Below are 19,795 nucleotides of genomic sequence, written 5' to 3'. Positions count from 1 at the left end.
CAGCAGATATATGCTCTGAACACAGATGTTCGTGACGTGAAGAGTGGGCACTTGTGATAATGTATTGCATCATTTCTTTGACCTTAAGATAAACGCAAACAAGAGAAGCAAAATGTGCCACTCACCAGGCTATAAAAATGCAACCTGCCACAGGGCTCTAAATTCTTTGTCCAAAAGATGGAGTATTTTCATCAGAAGGCTAGCAGGCCAGCTACTCCTTGTTCTGATATGCTTTTTTCTTTTTTCTTTGTTTTTTTTTTTTTGAGAGAAGAATGTAATTAGGGAATAGGAAAAAAGCATTTTTCATTTCTTTAACATAGATAATGTAATGGGGCAGGACCCTATGGAGCCTTCCTGGGGCAGGCCTTGCCCCCATAATCCTCGGCTTCAGGTCCTCTCTGATGTATAACCTGTATCTTCTTGGAGGTTTATGGGAACATTGCGACCTGACCTCTGTGGACAGTGGATAAGAACAAAGGATTTCTGTACCAAGAGGTTTGCAGTAACCAACCACGCCCCTTCCTCACCTTGCCTTTAAAAACACTTTCCAGGAGTTCCCATTGTGGCTCAGCAGGTAACATACCCAACTAGTATCCACAAGGATGAGGGTTTGATCCCTGGGCTCACTCAGTGGGTTAAGGATCTGGCATTGCCATGAGCTGTGGTGTAGGTCACAGATGTGGCTCAGATCTGGCTGTGATATAAGCCAGCAGCTGCAGCTTTGATTTGACCCCTAGCCTGGGAACTTCCATGTGCTGCAGGAGCAGCCTTAAAAAAGCAAAACTAAACAAGACAAAAAAAAAAACCACTTTGGAAGTTCAGGATAATATTTTGGGGAATGAGCCACACCCATCTCCTTGCATGGTCCTGCAATAAACCTTTCTTTGCTCTAAACTCTTACCTTTTGGTGCATGGGGCACACGGACTTGCGCTAACAGATAATACATCAGGCCTAATTCACCGAGCTATCCCAACCTTCTTGAAAGATAAAGAAAAATGAACACCTACCCGGCTTCCATTGTGACAAACTCTGGACATGTGTCTTTACCGCTGCTCTCAGCAATGTTGTGGGAATGCAATTACTCCCCCTTTTTCAGATGAGGGAACCAGAGGTTGGCAAAGCTGCATAACTTGACCAATGTCACACAGTCAGACTTTAAATACATCCAGGACCCAAATCCAAATCTAATTCTGACGCTCCCGTGATCCCCGAAGTCTCCCTCCTTCTCAGCAGTACGGGCCGGGTAAATACAAAGCCGTGTAGTTGTAATAAATGGAAACAAAACAATGCAACAATGAGAGAAGAGGGCTCGCTTTTGAATATTAAGCCACATGATGCTACAGCTACAGGGTTTCAGAGATGAAAACCCAGGAATGTGTAGTGAAAGGAATATGATCTTTGGGATCAAAAGGACTCTAGTTCTGTAATAGAGAGGAACAAACCTGATTCCATGTTTGATCTGTTTCTTTTCATTTAACCTTTACAGTCTGTCGATTTTGCATAGAGTTAAGAATGTTGCCTATAGCCTGAAACATACAGGATAGGCCTCTTCTCAAGGCTCTGACCGCTAAGGGTATAATCCTTTTCCACTCATTTAGAGAGGAAGAGTTGCAGAACAGAGAATAACATTGGTTTTGCTGGAGACTGACAGGAACATTCTGACCTGACCTATGTGGACAACAGACTCCTGCACCAAGGAATTCGCAACAACCAACCACACCACTTTAAAAACATGTGGACACTGAGGTACCTGGAATGATTGGCCAACGGGGACCTGCTGCAGAGCGCAGAGAACTCGACCCAGTATTCTGTGATCATCTATGTGGGAAAGAGAATCTGAAAGAGAATGGATGTGTGTGCATGTATAACTGAATCGCTTTATTGTACAGCAGAAATGATCACAACCATGTAAATCAACTAGACTTCAATAAAAGTTAAAAGAAATCAATTTTAAAAGAACATCAGACATATATAGGCAAATTGTTTTTTCTTATGGGTGTCCTATGTCATTCTTTATTTGCTGGTGACGTTATCGACTGATTAGTGTCCCCCGATTAAAAAATGAATAAAAAGTTTAAAAATACCTTTACCATCAAAATAAAATAAAGTAAAACTTGCCTTTAAAAATGCTTTGCTGAAAGCCTTCTAGGAATTTGGGATTTGGAGGGTGGGAGGCATGAGCCTCCTGTCTCCTTGTATGGCCCCGCAATAAATCTTTTTCGGCTCTAAACGCCAACGTTTTTGATATTGTTGGGCCTCACTGGGTGTCAGGCGCATGAACTTGAATTTGGTAACAGTTTGAGTCTCAGCTCTCACCCTTATTTGCCCTGTGACCTTGAGCAAATTGCACAACCTCATAGCTGCAAGTTCCTCACCTAAAAAATGAACTTCCCCCCATTGTGTAGAGTGTGAGAATTAAACGAGATGATGTGATTAAATTACCTGACAGAACGCCTGGTCCAAAGGAATCTGCCCCCAAAATGTCAACTTCATGTCACCTCAGGCTAGTGACACTGTGAGAAGGAAAAGCTGAAGAGGGATTCATTAACCAAGTTAATACCTACATGGCAAGGTGAAAAGTTGCTTGTGATAAAATTATGTACAGACTCGCATCTATGTTTGCATAGGTACGTACACATATACGCACATGTGAATTTTATGTTTGCTAGAAAACAAGCTCATGTCAAAACCCTGCTATGGTTCTGTCTATCAGAGACGTGCCAGAAAACAAAGCAAATTTCCTATTAGTGTCATTAGCATCATGAGTGATGCACACATATACACTTCCAGCCCAACTTGCAGGAAGAATGAGTGTAAATGCAGCAATTAGCAGACTGTTATACCAGGCTTCCAAACCTCATTTGTCATTCTTACGTTCACAAAATCGACAGTCACACACAGTTTTGCAGGAAAGGAGCTTATCTTTGGTTAAATAGGAACTGCTTTCCATTAAAAAAAAATGATAAGCTCTAATTACAAATATATATATGTGTGTGTGTGTGTGTGTGTGTGTGTGTGTGTGTGTGTGTGTATAATAGTCTCCTCTCCCCAAAAGTAACCCAGTGTTCCCAAGGGAAAGTGCCTGTAATGACTATTATGCAGAGTTTGTTTACATTGTGGTAATTTTATTACGGAGACCCTACTGTTTAACCCAGCCTTTTCCTTCAGTATCACAAAGGCTATTTTTAGCAGAATGGTTAAATCTCTGGAAACAGACTATTATATCCACATAGCCTCTAACCTTCTCTGTATCCTTGGGCTGGACACTCAAACTCTGTAAGTCTCAAACTTTGCCATGTAAAGTGAGAATAATGACAGCCACCAAGTTATTATCAGGCTGGGGAGGTATAAAGTGAGATGATCCCTGTAAAACTCTTAGGAGAATACTGGGTAGAAAATAAGAACTCAATAAAGTTACTATTGTTTACAACTAGGGGGAAATTTTTCAATTACAAGTGACAAAAAAAAAAAAAAGCCCGAAATCAACTGACCTCAGAAAAATGTCCAAATGTAGACCTGGCTGAAGATTTGATCCATGGGCGGCTCTTACTCGGAGATAAGCCCAGCCCATGGCATGGCAGGATGGCTACAGTAGAGCAGGTGCTGGCCAGACTTCCCACAACCTCAAGGCCAGCAAAGAGTCTCTTCCTGTTGGCACCTGCACAAGTCTCAGGAATCCCTTTACCTGGACCAAACCAGAGCATTTGTTCACACAAAACCATGACAACTGCTGGAGGAACTGATTGACTAATCCTAGTACGTTAATAGTCCCCAAAGCGGATTACTAAGCCCAGGAAACTATACATACGATACCTTACATGGCAAAGGAGAATTTTCAGACTTGATTAAATTAAGGATCCTGAGATGAGCAGGATCCTGATGGCCTGTGTGCACCCAATGGAATCCCAAGGGGTCTTACAGAAGGGAGGCAGAAGAGTCTGAGGCCAGGTATCGTGACAGCAGAATTGGAAACTAACGTAAGCACGAGCCGAAGAACACGCGTTGGAAGTGATGGAGAATATAGTTTCTTTCTGGGGTCTCTGGCGGGAGCCAGCCCTGCCTACTGGCACCGAGATTGAGCCCCACAGAGCCATTTTAGACCTCTGACCTCCAGAACTGTAAACCTCTAACGTTCATGATCATTTGTTAGAGCTGCACCAAGAGAAGGAATGTGCCAATCTTGGGTCACCATCTTTACTCCCCGTGTCCTCGGATCACATGGACGGGAATGGAGGAGAAATAACTCTCCAGAAAGGACGTGGACTCAGTTATCAAAACAGAACGAGAATTGGGGTAAAAGGCCACACGTCTGTGTTCCGATGTTGGCTGTGCTGCTGCCGCTCTTTGCTGTCGTCACTATTCTTTTTAAAAAATGCTGCGTGAGCAGCACTGCCACAGCTGAGGACATTCTTGCACAGCTTTGCCATTGCACACGTGCTTCATCTTCTACATTTGTACATTGGATCTTGGAAAGGAGGTATTTTTTCTCCTTTTTCTTCCTGGACATGCATGATGAGATAACCGTAAGGTGGGCTGATCTGTGCATCAAGTTGGCAGGTTATTGTCCTATTAGTGTTGATCACATGACAAAAGGTGTCTAGTAGGAGTCATGACCCCGATGAAATCAACGCAAAACAAGCTCAGTTCTGTCAAGGTAAGTGCTAGGACCTCTTCTTTCCCTAACTGGCTTGTTCCTTTTCAAGACCCCACTTCCCTTGAGACTGTCTTGAGTCACAGTGTGCAGAACAGTAGGAGTTAACTGAATAAAGTCAGCTTAAAGCCAGTCTTCTGGTTTGATGCTTCTATAAGTCACTCCACAGTAGAGACAGCAATTGTAAAGGAAGCACAGCCCCTTCTTTGGGGCACAATGAGATTGTGGGCTGAGGTGCTGTAAAGGGTTCTGAGTTTTGGGAGTGTCGGGATAATATTTTTTTAAAAAAGCTGATCAAGAGGCCGTACGCACTAAATTCTAGGGCCAACTCCACCATCACCAAGCTTTCTCTCCTATGAAATGTAAGAGCAACGTAGTTTGAATCCATGGCCAGGATAGCAGAGAAGGTTTTCAGCTAGGAAATAGGCTGGGATTTTTTTTTTTTCTGAAAGTGGAAATGATATTGAAATCATCTGGGAGGAGTTCCCCTCATGGCTCAGCAGAAACGAATCTGGCTAGCATCCATGAGGATGCAGGTTCGATCTCTGGTCTTGCTCAGTGGGTTAAGGATCCAGCATTGAATCAACATTAATTCTGACAGTCTCCCTGAATATCAGCATTCAGATTAGAGGGTCTTGGCTCATGTAACAAAAGTCCCACAGGTGATTCTGACACATCATTCTGCAACCTACCCCAGGCCCACCTCTGCCCATTGCGAACCCAGATCTTGATTATATTTAACTTCTTTTGTAGTTCTCTGTCTTCATTCTGACTTACTGTTCTATGCACCGCTTTCCCGTGTAGAAGAACTCAGCAGACACTGGAGAAAGACATGGAATTACTGCCACGGCCTTATTTTCCACCTGCTGCCTTTTTCTGGACCAGGGTGCAGACAGGGCTTTATTCAAGCATGCTCAGAATTCAGGGCCCTATCCCAGCCTGAAGCAACCTTGGTCTGACAGGTTTAGGTGACAGAAGCTGCCCCAAGACTCAACAGTGGAATCTTGAGTTTCCCAGGCAAACACACGCAAGTGAGAAGTCACATTTTGCAACCACAACAGGCTGTCTCTCACAGTGAGATTCTGGCCCCTTCAAAATACGGCAGGTTCAGAAACACAGTCTTTCCTGACAATTCAGCAGCAGGCTCTGACAAGACAAGCTGCTTCGTTATCTGTCTGGGAAAGAAAGACAAACAATTTTGTCGAGTCAGTAATGGTCAATGGGGATAGATGTTCTATCCAGGGAAAGGTCTGTCATCTAGTGCCATGTTGGTCCATTAACAAGTTGTTTCCAGGACTTCTCTAAAAAATGAGACTGCCTTTATCTGCTGTGGTGTCATTACCACCATTGATTACTCAAACCAAACATTCAGATCATGGGGAGATAAAGCAATTCAGCAAATGAAAGGAAACCGGAAAACTAAACCAAAAAGAACAATTGGGTCATTGGACATCTCTGCTTTACCAAAGACATTAATGTTTAAAAGGAAGCATGATTTAAGAACCATGTCATGGCTTTTACAAGCAAAAGAAAAAGAAAAAGAAAAAAAGGAGTCAAAAGACCTATATTGAGTGATTATGTCAAAAACTATGTTACGTTCTTCACACTCACAGCCTTATTTAATCTTTGACAACAAAAATTAGAGCAGTCTGGATTTTACAGATGAAAACATTGAGAGAAAAACACCATTCTGTGAAATGATCTCCCCAAGCTCTCCTGATGTAGAAGTGGGAGAGAAAACAAACAAACAAAAAAAAACAACCTCCTTCTGCCCTTTCTAGCATGATCTGGATGAGACTTTTGGTTTAAACTGAAGAATCTTGGCACTCCCACGCAAAATCTCCCGTGACCTCCTTCCTGGTGGAGCTGAAGTGACGGGGGTTCTCCAGTAGATCCGTAGTCATATCCGTTGGTCACTGTGCATCTGACCGGATGCTTGTCTGGGACCCTTTGACAAGCCATCCAGGTGATTTGGGAATTTCATTTTCTGGTGACAGAAACCTACACATCAAATTGGTGAAAGTAAGAGGGGAATTTGGTGTCCACCAAACATTGGGGCATTTGAACAAAGGAGTCAGCTCACTTAATGGGATAAATGTAGGGGTCTATTGGTTTGGCTTTATAAGTTTTATTGAAGTCCAGTTGATTTACAACGTTGTGATAATTTCTGCTGTATGACCAAGTGATTCTGTTGTACTTGTACACACAACTGTTCTCTTTCAGATTCTTTCCCCATATAGGTTATCACAGAATATTAAGTGGAGTTCCCTGTGGTCTACTGGTTTTTAAGAAAACAGGAGCCAGAGGCTCAGAATGCTGCCAGGATACACCATCTATCTCAGTCTCCACCCCGGCTTGTATCTATAGTTTCTGCATCATTTTCACTCTCTTGCTACAGAGGGGCTCATGTAGGAAACATGTCTGCCAACCTCTGAGAGGGACTGGCTTATACTCATTCTGGTCACAGATTTAGAAATTAGCTCACTTATGTTAGGTGCCCACCCTTGGGTCATCACCTAAGGCCAGAGAAGTCAATCTGTATGATCACGGTGGCTCTTGTCCCAAAAACATAAATGGAAAAAGAGAATTTTCCATAACAGTAAGGCTCTGGGTTGACCCTACCATGGGCATCCAGGACACAGTGGAGGTAGACAGCCCTGGGGCAAGGAGGATGCTTCCTCAAAGTCTGATATGAACATTTCAATGTCCTGGGAACTCTGCTACATTTTCAAAGTCCAAGTAGGTGGCTGTCAAGACTTCAGAGCATGCCTGCACTCACTTATTCATTCCTCAGACATTTACTGGTGCTAAAACAGAAGAAAAAATAAGAATAAGAAATGATCCCTACCCTCAGAGTTTACTGCCTGCCGGGGGAAACAGACAAGTATACTAATGATGTCAGCATGGCGAACAGAGTGTATTAATGCAGGTCCGTAGAGGGCGGTGTTTTTCATGCTGTATGTTGAGACCCATTGGCAGGTCATTAAATCAGTTTAGTAGGCTGCAGACAGTATTTTTTTTTTAAAGGAATAAAACAGACCAGAATATATCAGCATGTATTGCACAGCAGTAAAGATGCAAGGATCTGGTGAAACAACTGTGTTTCAATCATGCGGGAGGCTGTGTTTGTGTAAGTTTATGTACCAAGCCATGGTGTAAAATACATCTCTTACTTTAGGTCACTGTCAAGAATCTTTGGACATCGCTAATAAGGTGAGAGGAGGAACACAAAGAGATATCTAGGTGCGACTCTTCAACGAGGAAGAGGGAAAGCTTTCCGAAGAAGAGAGGTTTTCATCTGAACCTTGGAGAGAAAAAGCAGTAATCCCAAGAGAAAGCACGGCCTGTGCAAAGGGCACAGAGGACTGGGAAAGCAGGGCCAATGAAAGAAGTCTTGTGGCTGAAGAGCAGCTGTCGGGACCTAAGAAGGGCGTGCATCAGAGTGTCATCCCCCAGGCTACCAGCCCAGGCCGGAGAGTTGACAGAGAAGAATGGGGAGATGGGGAGCATATTTATAATAAAGGCACAAAGTCAAGGAGGAGAATCCGATTAAAATGTTATAGACATTGGGAAGTGTCCAAGATTGTCTTCGCTTAAGAACCCAAGCAAACCTCACCGAGGAGGAAGGCTTTTTTGAGTTATTAATGAATATCTGGCAAGCTTGGCCCACGGATCAAATGTATGGTGTTGGTGTGGTTGAATGTGGTGAGTTGGATGAGGAGGAAGGAGAAGAAAACGTTCAGAGAAAATTTCAGAGCCAAAGAGAAAAGCGAGATTTTGAGGAGGCACACGCCTCCGTTAAAGGTCCCTCAGCCAATGGTGGCAGCTGTTTTGAGTTCTTCGCACAATGCCAAATAAAATGTAATTCATTATTTGATATTCTCAAATCGGCTCATTGGCAGGAGGTGGTCTTGCATCCTAGTTAAGAGCCTAAGAGCTGCAGTCAGAATGCCAGGGGCCTAACCCACTTACTTGCTGTGTGACGTTGGTCTAGTTACCGAATCTTTCTGTGCGTCAGAGTTCTCCTGGGTAAAACCCATATCTGTGGCAGCCAGCGAAGTATGCCGCTGAGGTCTTCTTTAGGAAAGAACTTGATGTTCAGCTGAGAGTAGTGTCACTAGCTATTGGCCTTCAGCTGTAGTGCCATTGGTTTCCACTGCAGAATTCAAGCTGACGACATGTTCTTCCTAGAGGGCACCAGTCAATGGCAGAGCATGGAAAGAGTCCTAAGGGCCTGGCAGTATTTGTCCAACATGGGACTCTTTCAAGGGACAGACTTTGCTTTGGATCTCTCCTTTGTTTCCAAGACTTTGTCAAAGCCGCCTCCTGTCAGAGCCTTACTCCACCTAGTCCTGCTTCTCTAGACTCTTCCATTTGAGAGGCGTCAGATCTGCTTTGTGGCCTGAAGGCTTTCCCCACCCAGTCCTGCTTCCTTCGTCTTTATCTTTTACAGACAAAATGGCCAAGAAGCCTCTTATACTGCCTGAACATATTTCCCTGAATGGACACAATAGCCGAATGTTGAGCTGCCCCAAGGCTCAGTTCTTGAATCACCACAATTTCTCATCTCCTGGATGAGCCCACTTAGTTTTTAATTTAAGACCATTGCTATATCTCTCAAATTTGTGATTCCAGCCCCAAACAATCTTCTGAACTCCAAATACCTGTATTCAATTCCTGTTTAATATCTCTAGTGGCTGTCCAATAGGAACCTAAGATAAAATTGCCCAAGTTCAAACTCTTGATATTTTCTCCCAAACCTATTCTGTCTTCAGTATTTTCCATCTTAGGAAGTAGCAACTTGACATCTATCATTGCTGAGGGCAAACACTTTGGTGTTATCCTTGATTTCTCTCATTCTCTCATAGCCCATCTCTAATCCATCAGCAAATTCTATGTGTTCCAACAAAAACAAACACACAAACAAAAAACCATGAACCCAACCAGTTCTCATCACCTGCACCAGCACAGCCCTGTCTCAGCCACCATGTCCTCCTCTCTGAATTACTGCCATGGCTTCCTATTTGGAATTCTTACCCCAACCTTTGACCCATCCGATCTAGTCTCAGCATTGCAACCAGAGTACACTTTTAAAAAGTAAACCAGATGCATCACTTTCATCTCGAAACCCAGCAACATCCTCCATCACTCAGGAGGTGAACCCTCATCCGCAGAGGAACCTACTGGGCTCCACGGTATCCATCCACTCTTTTACAGCTGCCCCCTTGTTTACTCACTTCTTATATTTCAGCTATACTGAGTTCACTCCTACCCTAAACATTCCAAAATGCTCCTACCTAGGATTCTTATCCACGCTCTTCCCTGTGCCTGGAATGTTCTCCTCCCAGAAAGCTGAATGGCCCCCTCTCTTCTCTTCTTCCCATTTTGGTTTATATGCCCCTTATCAATGAAGCCATCTCTGAGCTCTCTATGAAAACAACTGCGCATTGCTCAGCCCAGCACTCCCTTTTCCCTTCATTCCTGTGTTTGGTTAAACACTCATACCACTTAACATAATTGATGTCTTATTTCTCTCTTCTGCTCTGCTAGGATGTAAGTTCTAAGGGGCAAAAGGTTAACTTATTTTACCCCTTACCATATTCCCTGAAGCCTATTTCAAAGTCTTGTATGGAGTAGGAATCCAACACATGTCTGGTGTATAAACTAATGAATTGGGATAACAATAGTATTAACCTCCTGCAGGGGTTGTAGTCTCCAATAAATGATGCAAACAACTTAACCCAGTGCCTGACACAAATTAAATACTCAAAACTATGAGTTTGGGCTGATAGTATTAAGACTTCTTAGTCATGGCTGCCTCATGTAAGGTGGACACTTAAATGGTAATCTCCTTTCTGGGGACAAAATTTGATAGCAGTTATCAGGTGGGGGCCACAGAATCTAGACAAATCTGTCTAAAACAATGTTCTCAGGTGTGTAGCACACTTTAGGTGTGCTATCCTAAAGCTCCTTTAACAGGGAACTTTAGGATAGCACACCCCATGTTGGTGAAAATAAGTACAATTTGCCCACAAAATGAGAACTCTAAATCATTTATAATCTTCCTAATGAATACATTGCACTATAAATCCTGCACAGGAGGTTTCTAGAGTAAATGCCAATCTCTTCCTTAATGATGTGACAGCTTTAGCCGGGTTTAACTGAAAGATAAGAATTTAGTTTGGCTTGCCTGGATTTCTCCTCTTTCATTTCCAAACTTTGTGAACTGTGTTCTTTTTTTTTTTTTTTTTTTTGCAACAAATGTTTTTGGAATGCCTGGTCTACCAGGCTACTGTGCAAGGGAAGAAGGATTCAGCATCCAGTAAGGCAGGCTTGCTTTCTGCCCTCTTAGAGAGTGCTCTATCAGGAAAGAGGAAAAATTAAATAAGGAATGACCACAGGAAAGTGCTAGAATAATAGAAGTCCAGACTACACAGGATAGAAGCAAGAAACTTAACTTGGGATGAGGATGAAAGCTGGGAAAAGATAACTCTTTGCTTCTCAGAAAAGGAGACAGTTAAGAAGATGTGTGAAGTTATCCTGGTAAAGATGGCAAAGAAGCAAAGGAGGCTTCCAGGCAGAGAGGAAGTACGTACAGTGACATGAAGCCTGTGGCGAGCATGAGGCCTCCAAGTCTTCAAAGTTCTGAAAGGTGTTCTTAAAGGTGACACAAGGCTTCACCTGCTGTGTCACCTGAATAGCTTGTCCATATTGAATAGGGTTCCTCAGACTCTGTTAATAACTGCAGAAAATCCTTAATCTTTCTTTAATACATGTTCAAAGTTAACATTAAATATTAATAAATAAGATTTTATTTTTTTCTACAGTACACTCTGAAAATGTCTCCTGGTCACTTTCAAACTCTGGCTAGGATCCTCTCTCTGTTCTCACAGCCCCTGCAATTCCTGTCCCACTCACTTGCGAGAGCCCACAGTTGGCCTTGAGCTTCGTACACTGACCTTCTTTCAGGGTAGAGGTATGTGCTTGCTACCCCCTCCTTGGTGCTGGAGAGAGAGCTGAACACAGATCCTGAATGGAGGGCCACATGGGAGCCTTGGCCAATTCCTTCCATGGCAGGACCTGTAGGGATGCTCTGCCAGGCCCTGGGTAGACTGGTTCATCCCAGGAAATCCACAGTATAAAGGGATAAATAAGGCACGTAAATATAAAAAGACAATTAACAAGGTAGTGCAAACTTTGGTGATGAGTGGTTTACCCAAAGAGTATAATAGGAAATCAAGAGAAGGAGAGACCATCGCGGTGGAAATGTACCACAGAGCAATGAGTCTGAACTGGATGGTGAGGAATGAGTAGGATTCCGATAGAGGGAATCAGCTGGATAGTCCAACACAGTTAGAGAGAAGGTGGTGGAGGGGGAGACGGAGAGACAGGGGAGCACATTAGTGAAGACCGTTTGTGGACATCTGCGCTTCACCGTCTGGGGTTCCAAAGAGACTCTCTTGAACTCACTGACCTCTTTGCTTACAAACTTAGACTCGTTCATTCATCTAAACGGGACATGGTTATTAAAAACCTAGGATTCTGCAAACTTTCAGGATAGGATTTTAAATCAAACCAAGGAAATAAAAAACAATGTTTAAAGATTAAAGGCATGACTCATAATAGTCGGCTCTCTTGCAGTCTGAGCTATTTAAACTTGAAGCTCAAGAAATTATATGTTTAAGTGCCTAAGTACTCTTCAGTTGACTTTTAATTAACCTCTTTTGCCATTTCTCATCTAGGGAAATTGGAAAATATTTTTATAGTCCACAAAACCTTACTTTATAAAAGAATTGCACAAATTTGAAAGTCACTTATAATAATCTTTCAAAACATGTGCTGTCTGCAGCTGAATCAAGTCAAATTGTATTTATTCCTTATCAGTCCTAGTTATCTTGGCATCACTCCCTTATTAATAAGATTCAGACAAAGCTTAGCCTTCTGGTACAAAAGTGAAAACCACCAGTGATTGAAAAATGCTTTTTTCCTAATCGGGCCATATCTCATTTGTTGTGATTCCTCTCTTTTAGATTCTGATATTTGCAGATGCTTTTTGTGGGAACAAAATTTAAAACACGTTCTCCCAAGTATGCACCCACCTCTTCCTGCAGAATGTTCTTCTTCTATCCTTCTGGGTTGCAGGAGAGGATTTTTTTTTTTCTGTCCAACTTAACTTAAAACTCAATAAAAAAAAGAAAAGGGCTCCTTTACCCCCAATTCCAAAGAACAAGACCAGGCTCAATTTGCCTATAAAAATGTATAGAGGCTTTCCCATTCAATTTTTATTTTGATGATGGTAGGTGGAATTCCCCAGCCTCCTTGGCACTCAAAATAATGATATTCTTGTGCCTCCCATGATAAATGGTCGCCAAAAAGAATTCTATGGCATTTCAGTTAGAGTAGGTAGGTTGCGTTGCAGTAGCAAACTTGACGATCACGGCGGCTTAGCACCCGGGAGTTGATTTCTTCCACACACAGTCAAATGTGGCTTGCCTGGGATGCGCCTCCATCCACTGACTCAGAGATCCAAGCTCTCTCCGTCTTATGGCCCCCTTAGCTCATCATTTCTAAGGTCACTTCAGCCTGGGGAGAGTAAGGCGAAGAAGCACGCTGGCTTGTACCTGTCTCCACCCAGAAGTAGTGTGTGTCTTTCTGTTTCCAATTCTTTGGACAGAAGGAGTCCCTTGGCCTCAACTTGATTGCAAGTGCAAGTGAGAAATGAAGGGAGATGCAAAACATACCTGTTCAAAAATAATCATCTCTGCCTCTGTTAGATGATGGATTATATTTGTTTCTACACTAAGCCAAGTTCGGAAGAAGTGAACAGAGAGCGTGGTGTTTTCAGCACACTGAAATGAATCATTGCCTGGAAGTAACCTGGAGTGAGAGTATACACGTTTTGGAAACAGAGTGTATGTACTGCCTGACTTACCCCTTTCCAGCAGCAAGACCTTTGGCAGGTCCCAGGGACACTCTGAGTCTTGCATCTTCGTCTGTAAAGTGGAAAGAATACCGACAAGGCAGTTGTGAAGAGCGGAAGTAAGGACTCTGAGCATCTGGAAAAGCGCCTAGCAAATAGTCCACCTGCAATTTAAAAAGTAGTCATTATTATTACTGTATTTATTTAATTGGTATTAATAAAATGGCGATACCATTCTTATCATGCAAAAGAATTAGTTTGTTATATTTAATTTGCCAAAAATTATTAAACCAATTTTGAAATGGAAGCATCTCAGAGACTTCCCAGGTGGGTTTCAGAAGCAGTTCAACCCTGCATTCAATTTACTGTTAGCCAGAAATGGAGTGTATTTTTACCTTTAGAATTTGTCATTTCAGGTTTTTTAAAAAAATCAAGCTTTTCAAGTAATTGCAAAAATTTTAAAGGGACCTAGGTGTAAGCAGAGAGGTGAGTTTCCATGGCGATATCTGAACAGCACAAAGGGAAGAGAAGGGAAGGGAAGCGTTTAATGAGCACAGTCATGGTCTGAGCAGTGTGCTTGGCACTTTAGGTTGGATATCTGTCGAAAACGTGGGGAAGGCCAGGAGAGGACGATGAGAGCCACAGTTTTAGAGAAGGACAGCGTCAAATGTAGACAGACTTCTCTCAACCATTTAGAATGTGGCCTGCGTGGGATCCGACCCCACCTTTGCCCAAGCTCCTGCCTGGTTCTTCCTGCACCACAGTGTGTCCTGCCACTGCATCTTCTTTTGGTTTCTCATGCTGAACATCCCACGGTTCCAGGCCTTATTCCTCACCTTGTTCCCAGACACCCCCAGGGGCTTCTCCAGGATTAACACACAAACCTTCCCCTCCAGCCTGGTCCTTCACCAGCACAGCAGGCCCCCACTTCCTTCTGACACTAGGGTAACTCCCATTCCATGCATCACCTTTCCTCCTCAAAAAGAATTCTTTCAAATGGTAGAAAGTCTCTGATTAAAATGGTGAGAGTGGTAGCGTAGGGAAGTCAGCATGCTGGCCCATCCGAGGAAAAAAGTTTGGCAACGGTCACCAGCAGAGGCCGAATCCAGGGGGAAGGATGACGAGGAGGAGCAGAAAACGCGCATGGCCCCAAAGGGTCTCCCCACAGACGGCTTGCTGGTTAACGAAGGAAAAACACTCACACGGCGATGGGGACAACAGATGACACTTCGGCCACGAGATCAAAATTAACCTTAGCGATGAGGCTCAGATGGTTATCACACACTTCTGGATGCGGCGCGTTGGGGAAGAAACACCATCGCTTACAAACAACTGGAACCTGATCATCAAGAAACGTGAGACAAACCCACACGGAAGAACAGTCTACAGACAGTCTGGATTCTTTAACCATGTGAATGTAGGAAAGGGGGAGAGACCGAGAAACCTTCGGATTAAAGAAGACGAAATAGGTGTGGCCACTAAACGAACTAGGTCTTGTGTTACAGGAGAAAGTGCCTAAAGGACATTGTTGGGACAACTGAACAGTATGGGGTGTGGACAGGTAGGTTTGATGAAAGAATTACGATAATGTTCATTTCCTAATTATAAGTGTTGTAGTTAGAACATTTTTTTTTTGTCTTTTTAGAGCAGTGTCCGCAGCATATGGAAGTTCCTGGCCGAGGTAGCAAATCGGAGCTGTAGCCACAGCCACACAGGGTCTGAGCCACGTCTGACCTACACCACAGCTCACGGCAATGCCGGGTCCTTAACCCAATGAACAAGGCCAGGGATCCAACCCACGTCCTCATGGGGACTAGTTGGGGTCGTTACTGCTGAGCCACAACGGGAACTCTGAGAACATTCTTATTCTTAGGAATTAGAAACTGAAATATTAATAAGTAAGAGGGCAGAATATATGTAATCTACTATCAAATGGTTCAGAAAAACAATCATTTTAGCATTTGTAACATACAAATGTGCATGCATGTGCAGATATATCATGTGTGTATATACATTTACATTTATATCTATTTATCTAATTATATATACAGATACATGTAAATGTTTATCATATATGAAGTGAAGATAATTAAGTGTGGCAAAATGTTAAAAACGGGTGAATCTGGAAGAAACCTATCCAGAAGCTCTCGAGCAAGAGAGGTTATTTTTCCAGCAATTCAATGAGCTTTAGACGTTTAAACAAATTGAAGTTTCTATTAATAGTGAGTAATTACTGTGTGCCCCTCATTTGCTCTGGAGCATCCTAGGCAGGTCGCAAGCATTCTTTCTAAACTTTTTAAAAAGGTCTGGACGTGGAAATTGCATCCTCGTTTTCGTGTGTTTCAATGTGAGGAAGTTGAAACAGGAGACTCCCTGCAGGACGTGACAAGGTCCTGGATTTGAATTTAGATCGGTCTCACTTCCCATCACTAGAAGGGACTGTGCAGGTGAGGTATGGCAGGAAGAGGTGTGGCTTCACCCTTCAGGAGAGCACTGCCCTTGGGAGGGGGGGGTGGTAGAGAAGGGAAATAGGTAACTGACCTTATACCTTATACCTTACATATATCATAGAGTGATGGCAGAAATACTGTTAAATTTATCCGACCACTACTGAACACCTACTAGGTGTGGGGATTCTGCTAAGCTCTCTGGGGTAGAGCTGTGGACCAGAGCTTCCCTTGTCACAGACCCTTGTGAGCGCAGGCACTGCAGGAGCTCTCCTGGGACAGGTGTCTCAGCCGGAGCTGGAGGCTAAGGCAGGCTTCTCAGAGGGGATGCAATTGCTGCCTTAACAGATTCTTAGAGATGGATGAACCTGTGAGATCTTGCTCACCACTGTGTTCTAAAGCCTGGAACATCGGGGTTGTGCTAATTGGTGACCTTGGGAAAAGGAAGTAGAGATGTTCTCTAGCGTGTGCAGACTGCGCCATCCCTCATTAAGCGAGTGGATGAGCGAATGAAGGAATGAGTGAATACATCCCCGCCTGGGACTGCAGGGAGCCCAGTGCGATGAGCCCTCCAAGCAGGTGAGCCTCTGTGTCACTCTTCCAGGTCACCAGAGGAAGTGGGCCAGACCCAGCCGGACGCTCCCTCAGGGATCCAGCCTTGAGAAGAATTTGCAGGGGACAACTGAGGACTAACCCCAGTCTGGGGTGCTCCTGACCACCCCGGCTTTTGTGTTTTGCCTGAGGATTCGAGGAAATGCTTTATTAAGAAAAGTCATTCACACTCTCGTTTGTGTTTTTCCTGAGTTGCCCAATAGTTTTTCAGGCTCTCATTTGCACAGAGGAAAACCAAGCTGACTCTCCAACACTGTGCCTCAGGGTGTTCTCCCTGCCTCTGTCTTGGCCGCGTGCCTTTGTAGGTCAGAAGCAAGGGCGCTCAGCTCCATCCAAAGATCATAATCATCAAGAAACAAAACAAATGCACTTTCAGTTTTGTCCAGGACTTTTCCTTCCATGATCTCTTTTCATGGACCGCGGGCATTTAAGGGAATTTGAAGGACCCTGTGGGGAAAATGCTTGGGGATTTCCACATTCCTTTTGGTGATGCCCCAGAAACCTGTGTAGGTGGTGGTGGGGGATTGCTCTTGGGGGAAGGGGATCCTTTTGAAACAGGAAGCCCTGCTGACTCATTTCTCTGCTCTTTGCTCAGCCACCTGTGCCAGCCAACTCAGCAGCTTGCTTGTGCGTGTCGGATATATGAGCGCATTTCAAGTTCCGGGTAAGGCACATGTCACCTAATACATAGATACAGCAGGAGGAGCAAAAGGTCAGAGACTACTAATCAGTGGCAACGTTGCAGTATCTTCATAGTGTTGGTAAAGGAATGCAGGCCCCAGAAAGGGAAATCATTTGCCTAAGATCACAAAGCTAAGGAGAGGCGGAGCAGGAACTAAACCCTCATTCTGGATGCCATTCTGATTCCTACTCTGGAACGTGTGATGCTGCATCTGGCTAAATCAATCACAGTGAATGGAAAAGACCAGTGATTTAGGAGTTCCCGTCGTGGTGCAGTGGTTAATTAATCCAACCAGGAACCATGAGGTTGCAGGTTTGATCCCTGGCCTTGCTCAGTGGGTTAAGGATCTGGCATTGCCGCGAGCTGTGGTGTAGGTTGCAGACGCGGCTCGGATCTGGCATTGCTGTGGCTCTGGTGTAGGCCGGCGGCTACACTTCCGATTAGACCCCTAGCCTAGGAACCTCCATATGCTGTGGGAAGCGGCCCTAGAAAAGACAAAAAGACCAAAAAACAATTTTTTTTAATTAAAAATTTTAAAAAAAAGACCAGTGATTTAGACCAAGAGGAGAGAAAAATTAATAATAATAATAATAATAATAATAATAATAATAATGCTTGAAAGCTGAAGTTTCTGGAGTGTCCCCTGCCCCTCCCACGTGCCTGGAGGATCTGAATTCCCTGACACTTGAGAGGTTCCCTGACTCTGGTGCAGTGACCTTTCCTCTCTGGAGCCTCACCCTCCCCTCCAGAAACTGACCTGGGTGTGGCCACTTATCCCCACCTCTTCTGACTCTTGAATGTTCTTCCAGGTAGGACTTTAACTGGGAATATTTACCCCTGTGCCAACGAGCTAAGATTGGAGCTGAGGCTTCACTGAAATCATGGATGGGAACACTTTTCCTTCTAATGTAAAAGAATAAGGCTCTATAATGTTCCAGTTGCCTTGAGCTGCTTTGCTGCAGCACAGAAAAACAATCAGCTTCCAGGTAAGGGAATCAAGCCTTTGCCACAACTTTCAAAACCCACAGAAGGGAGAGAGGTCCCCAAAGGACACCAAGTTCTTTTGAGAAGGCAAACTGGGCCTGTGTTAGCTCTACTTGTGACAACGTGGAGGCCCTGGAGATGCTCCCTGGGGGGCGAGGGGGTACGGGTACCAGAGTGACAATCTGTGTGCCACCTAGAGGCCCTGGGCAAGGAGGGGCAGGCCAGGGCAGTGGCTGCTGCTGAATTAGAAGCTCCAGGAGAGTAGAGGGACAATTATTGCTAAGTATTGAGCAGACTCAGTTCACTTTTAAACACATTTTTTCCTTCTATAAAGAAAAACGGGTTGGCATATAGTTTCCTTGTCTGCAGTTTTTTGGAATGCAATTGTCTTCCTTCCTTCTTTCCTTCCTTTCTTCCTCCCTCCCTCCCTTCCTCTCCAGTAATCTCTCTCTCTCTCACCAAAATAATACCACTTTTCCTCTTCAATCCATGAGAAGAGTACTAATTATACTTATCTTAAAATGATGACAACAGTACAATTACTGAAATCCATAAAAAGCAGTTAAAAACTAAAAGCTTGAAAGTGTTGATCTTCTGCAAAATTATACCGACTTGATAGATGTAAGGGTTGAGTACTGCCTTCTTCTGTCATGTGAATAAAGTGTTATCTTTTCATCTTAAAAGAAGTGGTTACATTGGTATTTTTATGATGTCTGCGGATTGTTTCCTTTCTGTGAGGAAGATAGAATGTTCATTTTCATAGTCGCGAGGGGAATTAAGGAATGTCTACCCAACTTTTACAGCTCAAGACATGTCCTAATATTCCCGGCTTTTTTCCCCATTCTGACTGCCTGGTTGGGCAAAAGATAAAATACACTTTGTGGTTGTTTGTCATATTGCAAGGTGATAATACTGACCAATCAGCAAGTAAAAGGACCTGTCAAGTTTTCTAAGTGCCAGGGGTTGGAGATGATCAAACAGCTTCACACATTTTTTTTTTTTTTAATTTGCTTTTGAAGTCTATGGAGGTTCCCAGGCTAGGGGTCTATTCAGATATGTAGCCACCAGCCTACACCACAGTCACAGCAACGCGGGATCCAAATCACATCTGCGACCTACACCACAGCTCACAGCAATGCCAGATCCTTAACCCACTGAGCGAGGCCAGGGATTGAACCTGCAACCTCATGGTTCCTAGTTGGATTCGTTTCCGCTGTGCCGTGACGGGAACTCCAGCTTCACATTTTTTTCAATGCATTTGTTCTGAAATTAACCTACAGTTGACTCTTCTCTCTCAGGCCTGCTGTATCTGTGAACTTGAACGTGTTACCCTACTTATTCCAAACTCTCTTTCTGCATATGTAAAGTGGAGGTAATACTAGTATTCACGGGGTTGCGGATGGACTGAGCAAGAAAATATTCAGTTTAGTGAGATGCCTTACATATAATAGGCCATCCCTCCATGTGATTTTCTTTAATTTCAGTGGAGCTATGCACT

Source organism: Phacochoerus africanus, chromosome 10 (assembly GCF_016906955.1).
Source record: "Phacochoerus africanus isolate WHEZ1 chromosome 10, ROS_Pafr_v1, whole genome shotgun sequence".
Lineage (NCBI taxonomy): Eukaryota > Metazoa > Chordata > Mammalia > Artiodactyla > Suidae > Phacochoerus > Phacochoerus africanus.
Note: the sequence above shows the minus strand (reverse complement) of the source record.